Below are 11,859 nucleotides of genomic sequence, written 5' to 3' on the forward strand. Positions count from 1 at the left end.
TTCTATTTTGTCTTATAGAGCCACTATGAGTTGGGATAGACGCCATCACAGTGGATTTGGTCATTGGGTTTTATATTTTCAGAACCACAGGGTGGTTTCTTGATCAGATAAAATGGCTACTATTTCTAAAAGGGATTTCTGGTTTGCCAATAAAATAAAAACAAGAGTAGTTCCACTTTGGATCTTTTTTTCTATTCTTGGAAATAGGCACAGAGAAACAAGCCCATCCCTAAATGTAGACTCACTCTGGCAACAAAATAGAAACATAAAAAGTAATGAATGACCTTAATAGTGAGCTCTCTGTGTGTATGCATGCTGGACTATTGCTTACATAGAAAATAATTATCATTATTTTATTGTAGTGTGGCTGTAATTTTTGTTGCATTATAAATATCATAGATCCAATTTTTTTCTACTACCACAGCAGTTTCTGAAGACATGTAAGCCCATAGTGTTATTACTCTCTAATCTAGTTGAGGTGATGAAATAGTGCCAAAACTCTCATTGCAATTTCATTAGCATATTCATGAGTCGCACTTTTGCAGTGTTGCAGAAACAACACAAATTGGTTTGTGAATTGTGAACTCCCCCTTCTTCTCCTCTCCAGAAGCACAGGCTGTGGATTAGCAAATCAAGTTGGCCCACAAACTTCTGAGCACTAAATTGCATAAGTTTCCTGCTCTGCCCTTTATTTCCAGATTTTATGATTCTTCCTTTATTGAGTGCCATGAGTGTCGTGTGAATGGACACACCCTTCCTATATCAGAGCAAGAACTGAGAATAAATGGTTGTTCTGGAAAAGCTCCATCGCAATGTCCTGCTAGAAGAGAAAGCCTTTGTTAGTTGTTTTTGTTTTGTTTTGCTTCGATGAAGATTAAAAGTGCATTTGTGATGTGCTCGAAACTGGTGAATCAGTTTACCAATTTCCTTTGCCTGGTTGGCATACAGTTCGACCTCACTTCTCAGCATCCCTTTCCAGTACATGTGACACTGGAATTGCTGTCAGGCCAGTGAAATGTGCATGGCGGTGCTATATAGGCTTGCTTTCTAAACTCCCATCTCTGCTGTGCTCCACGCTCCCTCTTTCTCCACCTGCTGGTTGAATGACAACTCTCAGAGCAACTTTGGCAACTACAAGTTGAAGACAACAGTTTTCACCAGTCTGTGTCTTTGAATGACTTCATAGAATTTCTTCTCAGCACTCTCTCTTCAGTTTTAAATGTTGGGTGCCCTCAAGTTGGTTCTGACCCAGCGATCCTATGTAGCCCAGAGCGAGCAGTCCTGCACCCTCCTGACAATGATTTTGATGTTGGAGTCCACGGTGCAGCCACAATGTCAATCTATCTTACCCAGAGTCCTCCTCTTTTTCACTGCTGCTCTATCCTACCAAGCATGAGACCAGGGCCTTGTCTCTCCTGATATTCAAAGCAGGTGAGAGCGAGTCTTAACACCCTGTCTTCTCCTTCTCCTTCTTCTTCTCCTTCTCCTTCTCCTTCTCCTTCTCCTTCTCCTTCTCCTTCTCCTTCTCCTCCTCCTCCTCCTCCTCCTCCTCCTCCTCCTCCTCCTCCTTCTTCTTCTTCTTCTTCTTCTTCCCACCCTTTATTCTAAGGAGCCCTCTGGCTATCCTTTTCCCAGGACAGATGTTCTTGTTCTTTGGCAGTCCATGGTACTTTCAATAGTCTTCATCAGCACCACAATTCAAATGCACTGATTCTTCTACTGTCTTCCTTAAATAGTGTCCAACTTTTACATGTCTATGAGGTGATCAAAAATACCATGGCTTGGGCCTCAAGGAGATATACTTGTTTTTCAATATTTTAAAGTGTTCTTGTGCAGCATATTTACCCAGTTAAATGCATCCTTTAATCTGTTGACTGCTGCTTCCATGAGCATTGAGTTTGTATCCAAGCAAAAGGAAATCCTTGGCAATCCCTTCATCCTTTATCATGACGCTACTTATTGGTCTTGTTGAGATGATTCTCTCTCTCTGTCTCTCTTTCTTTTCCTTTTTAGAATATAAGCAAGGCCAAGTTGACCTTGGTTACTGGGTAATCCAACACGGGTTCTTTTTGTTCAAGTAGGTCCTCTTCCTGGGCTGCCTTCATGAAGTCTTCCCCCTTAAGCCCATTTACAACCAAGCACCTTTCAGTGACCCTATTCCCCATATCAGTTCCAATCCACTCCTATACCATAGCTTAATTGATTGCAAACACCTTAAAACACCAGGTACATTTTTCATCCGAGAACACTTACTGCACAGCTCAATGCTGAAATCCGTCCAATGAACTGGATGCTGCAAACACTGCCCTCTTGGGTGTGGGAGTTGTCTCGGCCCGGAACCCATGCCTGAATGCGCGGGCCACCAGTACCGGTGCTATTTCCTCTGTTCGCCTTGGCGCCCCAGTTATCCGTTCGCTTGCTCTTGGCAGGGGAGCCACATTTGCCACAGGTCGACTTGGGTAGATGGTAGATGGTGGGCCTTGGGGCCACAGTGGCGGCACAAGGTGTGCGTCTTACTGAGAAGCTTTACGAAGGATGACATTCCCTTCGTCATCTCGCTTCTGTGGCCCAGATCAGAGGCCAGAAGAGAGGGCACTTGCGCAATTTTTTGATTTTTGCTGTTTTTTCATTAAGATGTAATCTATATTGAAGATTATCATCCTGGATCTTCTTCAGCAAGAGCTTCAGATCCTACGTGATTTCAGCAAGTGAGATCGTGTCATCTGCACATCAAAGGTTGCTAGTCAGCCACCCGAGTGGGGCTTTTGGATGATTTGCTCATACAGATTGTTTGTACAGTCCGGCTTCTCTGATGAATTGTTTTGTACACAGAGTGAATAAGAGTGCTGAGGGGTTACACCCCTGACACACACCTTTCTTGGTTTTAAACCAGGCCGTGTTCCCTTGGTCTGCTCCCACAGCTGCCTCTTGATCTATGTACAGGTTGTGCATGAGCGCAATGAATGTTCTGGACTTCCCGTTCTTCTCAAACTATAAACTCCAGTTTGTTGTGATTCACATAGCTAAATGCCTTATCATGGGAAAAAACCACGAGTAAACATCTCTGTAGCACTCTGCGTTTAACCCAGGTCCTCCTGACATAAGCAGTGATGACCCTTGTTCCTCAGCCTCCTGAACCCTGTTTGGACTTCTGCTGGCTCCCCGTCACGGTACTACTACAACTCTTGTTGAATGATCTTTAGCAAAATTGTACTTCCATGGATATCAATTATATTGTTCTATAATTTGCGCACACGTAGGCCACCTTTTTTTTTGAGGGGTACAAGTATGGTTCACTTCCAGTCTTCCATATTTCTTGGCATAGGTGAGTGAGTGCTTCCAGGGCTTCATCTGGTGGTTAGAAACATTTTCAATGGGTGTTCCATCCATCCCTGGAACCTTGTTTCTGGCTAATGCCTTCAATTAATCTTGGACTACTTCTTTCAGTACCACTGGTTCTTAATCATATACTGCCTCTTGAAATTGTTGAATGTCGACTAGTTCTATCTGGTATAGTAACTCTGTGTATTCTTTCCATCTTCTTTTGATGCTTCCTGCATCATTCAATATTGTCCCCATGGCATCTCTCAATACTGCAATACAAGAATCAATTTTTTCATTAGTTCTTTCAGTTTAAGAGATGCTAAGTGTGTTCCTGTTTTTTGGTTTTCTAATTTGAGATCTTTTCCTAGGTTATTCATATTTTGTACATTCCAAGTTCCGACTATTAGATTTTTGCAGGTGTTTCTCCTAACCTTGAGGTGTATCCCATCAGTAAATAAAGATCCTGAAGTTTCCACTCCCACAAGCTCTACTCTGCCTGTATCACAAGGGTCATTTTACTGTGAGGAAGGGGCTTCTCTGTCGTATTCTGCGTGCTCTCAACCCAGAGACCTATTCTTTGGCACTATACCTGACGACGATCTGTTTCTATTCATTAGGCCTTTTGGATCTGACAATGTTTTTTGAAGCATAGGGTTTTAGGTGGCTACTTCTTCCAAAGTGGGCAGCCAAGTCCTTCTTCATAGTCTACTCTTAATCTAGAAGCTCTGCTGAGATCTGTTCGTTTTGGGTGAATCTGCTGGCCTTTGAAATACCAGTGATATATATTTTAGTATCACAGCTGCTGACCTTAGGAGCCAACCTGGGAGACTAGTGCCCTGCCATGTTCACACTGATGTTGGATTCACTGGGTCTTGCATGTACCAACCCTGCTTCAGGTTGCAGCTGCGGGAATCCAAGTGGGGCTTCAGCTAGCATTGGATCCACACACCTGAATTGGACTGGGCGGGGACACCTTCTTGATATAAAATTACGTCTGGATGTCAAGTTCTTTCTTATACATATATTCATGTCACTGGTTTTGTTTCTCTGGACAACCCAGCTTAATACAACATCTTACTCCTTCTTTGTAGTCTGTTCTTAATCTGACAGTTCTGTTTATCACTGGTTATCTTGCTGGCATTTGAAATACCAGTGACATCGCTCCCAGCATCACAGCAACAGCCAAGCCACCAAAGTACTGGCAGACACGTGATGTCAATTTATATGTAGGAGAAATAAACTTTTGTTGTGGCAATCTACTGTGATTTCAGATTGTATCTGTTAAAGCAGCTAGCATTAGCTTAAGTGATAAAACTTTATCTTTATTCAGATTTTGGGCTGTGTTTAAAGAACTCAATAGCTACTACTGAAGTTCTTATTTGACATGAGAAATAGAAGTTTGCGGTTTAACATATGATTCTCTTATGAATGGGGTGTTATGAAATGAATGAAACAGTCTCAGTTCTTCAATCTCTCATCGGGAATTAAGCATTGAGGGAGAGGCTGACGAATGTGCTCGAGTCAGTAAAATAGAGAGAACGCGGTGACCCTTCTATTCATTAACTAGGAAATGATAAAAGTCAACTTTTCTCTGCACCTAAGTATTCCAGAAGTTAACAGTGGAAATATTGTAAAATGCAAAATCCATACAGCACTCTGACTTCTCACAATAATGTACAATCGAATGCAGGTTTGTTCCAACTTTTGAAAGATTAAGATAAGGTGTTTTTCCCCCCTGAAAACAAAATACAATTAATAATGAAGAACCTGTATCAGAATAGCAACAAAAATATCATATTCATTGAAAAATATATCCTACTGCTAACCGTAGTGAGCAGCTAAAGAACTGGTTGCTCAAGGTGACCAGTTCTTCTTTGCTAACATAGCTTTTGCTTGAGGTCTTGCTACAGTACCTTCAAACATGGGAAGCCACCCTGGCTTTCTGGGAGCAGGTAAGGATGGGCTACTGAGGCACAAGGGAAAATTACTGTAGGAGACATGGGAAGAGTTCATCAGAGTAAGGCTCGTGCTGAAGTGAAAAAGAGCACGAACTCTGGACTTTGCCCAGCTTATTTGAAAGGCTTACTGTGCGCCTATCAGGAAGATGTTTAACTAGGTTATAAAATCTCTTTTGGTACCTTACATGAGAGCCAATAATTCCTTATGTCTAGAGTTCAGATCTGTTTTGAGCAGAAGACAGGCAATACACGATGCAGCCCATGTTTATATACATTTGAATTATAAATATGTTTCATTTAATTTTTCCATGGAGAGATTGCTGTAGACACACATTGTTCACATGATATAATGCAACATAACTGATTTAATTAGGGCCTGTTTTCTTGGCCTGCCATCTCTCTACATTGGAGAGATTGCTTTTTCAAGGGGAGAAAACCATCCATCGGTAACCCAATTTAAATGACAACTGTAGAAGGCATTTTCTTTGCTTCCCCTGACTCCCGCCCTTTTTTAAGGCTTCAATCCATTGTTCAATCTAGGTATGGAAAGGATGCTTGTCAAAGACTTCTTGACACATGAATTTTACAAAATATCAGTGCATCTGCCGCTTGTTTTCTAACTCATTTATTGTACAATATACAGCTAATCTAATCTACTGCTGTAAACATGGTTTGGGCAGTTACGTTAGGCCACAGCACAATGGTTTTGTTTAAACTGGTTCAATTTTTTTCTTCTTCAAGCCAAGAAAAAAAAAGTAGATAAGCTATATCTTACATGACAAAAATGACAACGTTGCCTCCATAGTGTGGAAGAGAGGGGTTTGCAGAGTCTGGAAGCTCCTGTTGAGTTTGGATCCAGCACGGCAGTGCTTGTGTACATGGTGGGGAGAATATAGGGTAATATGGTGCTACGACTCTGAGATGTTCAGTAAGAAAATACCTGCAAAGTCTGGCTAGACCAGAGGAGGTACACCGGTACAGATAGGAACTGAAAATACAGGGAATCCAGGACGGATGAGCCCTATAGGACCAGTGGTGTGAGTGGCAAAACAGGGAGGGTAAAGGGAGAATGGGTAGGAAAGAGGGAACCGATTACATGGAACTGTGTGTGACCTCCTCCCCGGGGGACAGACAACCGAAAAGTGGATGAAAGGAGACGTCGGACAGGGCAAGATATGACAAAATACCCATTTATAAACTATCAAGGGCTCACGTGGGAGGGGGGAGCGGGGAGGGAGGGGAAAAATGAGGACCTAATGTCGGGGGTTTAAATGGAGAGAAAATGTTCTGAGAAACGATGTACAAATGCGCTTTACACAATTGATGTGTGTATGGATTGGGATAACAGTTGTATGAGCCCCTAATAAAATGTTAAAAAAAAAAAAAAAAAGAAAATACCTGCAAAACTCAGAAAGAAACATACGTTACAAAGGTAAGAGCCTTGTGTGATCAGTGAGCTGAGTTAAAATGGAGAAGAAACAAATATTTATCATTTATTAGAAAAGACGAAAGATTTAAGGAAAAAGGGCAATTTCTTTTTCCTGTATTTGGCTACATTTTTAAATGATTGTTTTTAATTTTCAGAATAACCAGTAAACTAGTAACTGTGCAGTTGATTCTGAATCATGACTGCGTGTGTCAGACTAGAACTGAACTCCACTGGGTTTTTAGTGACTGATTTTTTTTGGAAGTAGATTGCCAGGCTTTTCTTCCGTGGCCCTCTGGGAGGACCTTGGACCTGCCAGGTAGCAGCTGAGCATGTTAGCAATGTGCATCACGCAGAGACTTTGGTTTGAAGGATCATGTGCGCTTATCGTGAGACAGTTATTTTCGTCTTTCAGGGATAATCATTGTGGAGTGCTTCGTACACCACCTGTCAGACTCTGTTTAAATTCACATTAATAAATATTCACATTAATAAATATTCTAAATATTTATTCACATTAATAAAAAGTACCATACTGACTTCTGTTTTATCACTTGCTTAAAAAAATCCATGCTAAGAATCAAGCCCCACAACTCTTGTTCTTGTATAATACCCTCTTTGTAAAACAGTGGGTGAAACCTGTGAATATGGTAAACTATCACTTCCTTGATATGTTTCCTGCTACTCCTTGATATGGACTGCCAAAATAACAGACCAATCTGTCTTGGAAGAAGTACAACGAGAATGGTCTGTAAGGGCAACGCTGTTGAGACTTAGTCTCATGTACTTTGGACAAGTTGTCAGGAGAAAGCAGTCCCTGGAGAGGGACCTCATGCTTGGTAAAGTAGAGGGGCAGCGAAAAAGACCTTCAACCAGATAAACTGATGAAGTGGCTGCAACAATGGGCTCAAACAAAAGATCAATTTACGAGGATGGCACAGAACTGGGCAGTGTTTTGTCCTTTGTGCGCAGGGCCGCTAGGGGTTGGAAACAGCTCAATGGTACCTAACCACCTCAAGGCAAAAAGTAGATTATCCTATTGGATGTAAACTAATCACAGGAGCTCTTTAAAGAGTAGAGATCTTTTCCTTAGTTAATAAACAAGTCAGAGAGTTGAAGCCTGTCAGGGACTGGCTCTTACCACTGGTTTTTAAAGGATTCTGCTACCTCTGTGTTGTGAAATACCTGTGGACAGGGCCACCTAAGGAGGGATGTGGGCAGCTTCTCAGTATCGAAGGCAGTCCTGACTGACAGCAGGCAAAGAATGCTAGAGACCTCAGTTCTACAATCACAAAGAACTGATTTATGCCAGCAACCTTAATGAGCTTGGAAGCAGACTCCTCTAGTGGAGCATCGAGAAGAGAAGGCAGCCAGTGGATAACTTGATTCAAATCTTATGAGGACACAGTTATGTCATGCCTTACTTCTGAGCTACAAAGCTGTAGATCACCTAGTGGGTGCCTGAAGTCACCAAGCTTGTAGTATTATAATTATATAAAAATACTGTATTGTGCTTTAATTGAAAGTTCACCTAGCAGAACAGATTCCCATTCTATAATCTTTATGAAATTTATTTCTTTTGTGACATTGGTTCAATTTTCACAGTATGTCAGCATTCTTATGATTTCTATTCTACTTGTCCTGTGTCTATGAATCTAGTTTCCCTGCATGCCTTGCCTTTTTATTTTGCATTGGAGTAAATGTTGACCATTGTGTCTAATACAGTTGATTAAGGAGGCATATAACTTATAGGTGATATCATTTTATAAGCCAATCTATTTGATGATATATAAATGTAGGCCAAAAGATAACTTCTGGGAGTGGATTACATTCCCTGTATTCTAGGGCAACTGCCTCGTGGATTTCTATAATCTCTATACATCCAGTATGTTTGGCCCTTTTTAAAGTATATTGAGTCATCTACTCAGAAAGTCTATTGTGTGCCTGGTCTGAACAGTTGATAGTGGTAACCCAACCCAACCCAAGCCCACTGCCATCAAGTAGGTTCTGATTCATAGGGACCCTATATAGGGTTCTTTAAGCTATAAATCTGTACAGGAACAAGTAGCCTCATATATTTCCAGAGAAGTAGCTGGTGGTTTTGAGCCACCAACTTCATGGCTCATGTGGCTCTTAGTAAGTTTGTAATATCAATAGAAAAGAATACTATGCAGAAGGCCATGCTTTAATCTTCAGATTTCTTGTCTATATGGACTTCAGAGATGATAAAAGATTAAAAAAAAAAAGAACTTCAGAGTGATGAATGGATACCAGATGTCAATCACCCTGCAGCCCTTTCAATAACATTTATAAATGCCAAGGACTATTCCAAGTGTGATACACCTGGGGATACACCTATGAAGAAGGCGGACACAATTACAGTCAAATATCTTCAAAGGGGTCAAATAAATCAGACAGTGTAGTCGTAATGCCCACATGCTATTGTTTTGGTTAGGTACTGTCCACACAGCTCCGCTTCTGAATCCATATGCTCTATACCAGAAGGAAACGCTGCTCTGTCCTGCACCATCCTCACATGGACTTGAGCCCGCTGTTGCAGCCATGGTGTTAGTCTATCCCACTGAAGTTCTCCCTCTTTTCTGCTGACTCTCAAGTCTATTTTATCGAGAACATGATGTTCTCCAGAAATTGATTTTTTCTGATGATGTGTCAAAGTAAGAGAGATGAAGTCTTGCCATCTTTGCTTCTAACGAGTGTTCTGGTTGTTTTGTCTCTGTTGGGGGCCACCAGCAGCTGGTGCTTTTGAACAGCAGACCTTCTAGTGGTCAATAAATACTATTCAAGCAGCACTCAATGAGTCCTCCCTGTCTGTGCACAACCGAATAGGAGCTGCCAGAGTTTTGTGCTGTCCTGCGTGAACCCAGTCTTTTTCTGATAATAAATGGAAGGCAAAAATTTGAGAACTCTAAGGTAAGAATTGCTCATATGCATGTTTGTTGTCGCTAGCAGTCGGTGGTACTTTCAACATTTTCCCCCAGCACCACAATTCAAAGGCATCGATTCTTTGTTGTGTTCTTTCTCTAGGGTGGATTTATTGGTTCTTCACACAGTCCATGGTATACTCAGTATGCTCCCACAACACCACAATACTATCTATGTTAAGCACTTGATAAATTGCAAAGCATATTGGCATATCTTTTCCTATTCTGTTTTCTCTCTGAAATTTGGACTATGAGCAGAATATGATCATGATACTCTTCTTTCTACAAGTATGTAAAATGGCTCTCATAGGGATGAAGAGTCAACATGCTCACCTAGCTATGCACAGAAATGGAAATGTTGAGATTCTCTGCTCTTTATATTCAACCACTTAGCCTTAGGGAGTTATTGTTAGCAAAAGCTTGTATTTAAAGGAATGCTTAGTGCCTGTTATTGTTTGACTACTTTACATGGGTTATCTGGTTTAATGTGCAGAGTCAGTTTTATGGCCATTTTATGGATGAGGAAACAGAGTTCTTTCCAAGGTCTCACAATTCTAAACCTAACTAAGATTCAAACCTCAACACTTGGACTTAACACTCTATGTTCTTCCTTCCTTCCATTTAACTGCTTCTCTAAGCTAAGTTGACCATCTTGGCCTTCCAGGGAGGTGGACTTCAAGGATGTACTTATATTTTACTGCATGTACCTCCAGTGCTAAAAGCGGAGAATATCAGAAAGATGTTTATTTGTGTTTTATTGACATTCAATTGTGTGGATCATAACAAACTAGGGGTCACATTTTAAAGAATGGGAATTCCAGAAGACTTAATTGTGTTCGCGTGGCACTGGTCCACAGACCAAGAAGCAGTCATTCAAACAGAACAAGGGACGTGGCATGGTTTAAAATCAGGTACTGTGTGAATCAGGGTTGGGTCCTTGCACCATACTTCTTTCATCTGTGTGCTGAGTACATCTCTAATAATGACACTTAAAGGGTCTAGAAGTCACAAACCTCACATACTGCCATCAAGTCAATGCCAACTCATAGCGACCCTATAGGACAGGATACAAATGCCCCTATGGGTTTCTGAGACTGTAACCTTTATGGGAGTAGAAAGCCCTGTTTTTCTCCTGAAGAGCTGTTGGTGGTTCGAACTGCTCACCTTGTAGATCATAGCCCAATGAGTAGCCACTATAGTGGTTCACTAGAAGCTATAGTAATGCTCAAATGTAAAGCTGCTTACTTGATTCAAATTCACTTTTTTCAGGTAGTGAAGAGAAAGTTTATGTCTTAAATATGTCTCTTAAGTATAGTACTGCTCTGGACACAATAATACACACATCTTTATTAAATTTAATCACACATGTGCATGTAGCTACCTATCTCTGTTTATATAAACATATGTGTGTATATGGATATAGGAGTCCTGGTGGCATAGTGATTATGCATTGGGCTATGATCTGTAAAGTTGGCAGTTTGAAGCCATCAGCAGCCCTGTTGGAGAAGGACTAGGCTTTGTACTTTTGTAAACAGTTACAAACAGTTGGAAACCCACAGGGGGTTGCTATGAGCCAGCACTGACTAGATGGCAATGGATTTGGAGTATATACAAATATTTCTGTATATATAAACATATATATACACACACATATTGTGATAGGTAGGTTTATTGTGCCAACCTGGTCAATAAGAACATGTGGGATTAATAAGGTCGCAGTTTGATTGGCGAGCAAAGAGATAAATGGCTCGGTGAGCTCTGCCTCTCTCTCTCTTGCTCTCTGGTGATTGGACCAGCGTGCAGCTGCTAGTTTTCTGCCTCAACTCATGAGCTACATACCTGTGGGACTGCCAACCTGTGGATCATGTTGCTATAGTTTGAGGTTCCTTTGAGACCTGCCCCGCCACACTGCTGCTGTGTATATTGCTTGAGCTTGGGGCTGTGGGACCTTGTCATCTTGTTGACTGTTGGTGACCTGCCCTGCTGTTTGCTGCCTGTGGCCGAACTGCCTGCATTGCTCTACAGAAGATTCAGCTGTCTGCTTCCTTGACCTTGGACCCGGTGGCCTTTGTAAGTTGAAGGACTTCCAGTGTATTAACTGTTCCATGGCAGTGAGTTGAATTGAGCCCACTGTACTTCTGTGCGGGCTAATTAGCTGTTACTGTATATTCTTTCGTGATCTATCTATCTATCTATCTATCTATCTATC

At 41.4% G+C, this 11,859-nt stretch overlaps 1 pseudogene; it reads right to left on the bottom strand.

Moving 5' to 3' along the window:
• Nucleotides 1-2,261: 2,261 nt before the first annotated feature.
• On the bottom strand, nt 2,262-2,554 carry LOC115873332 (annotated as a pseudogene).
• Nucleotides 2,555-11,859: the final 9,305 nt, after the last annotated feature.

This window comes from Echinops telfairi, unplaced genomic scaffold, assembly GCF_000313985.2.
Source record: "Echinops telfairi isolate 266 unplaced genomic scaffold, ASM31398v2 ScPeMD7_7468;HRSCAF=8506_0, whole genome shotgun sequence".
NCBI classification, from domain to species: Eukaryota; Metazoa; Chordata; class Mammalia; order Afrosoricida; family Tenrecidae; genus Echinops; species Echinops telfairi.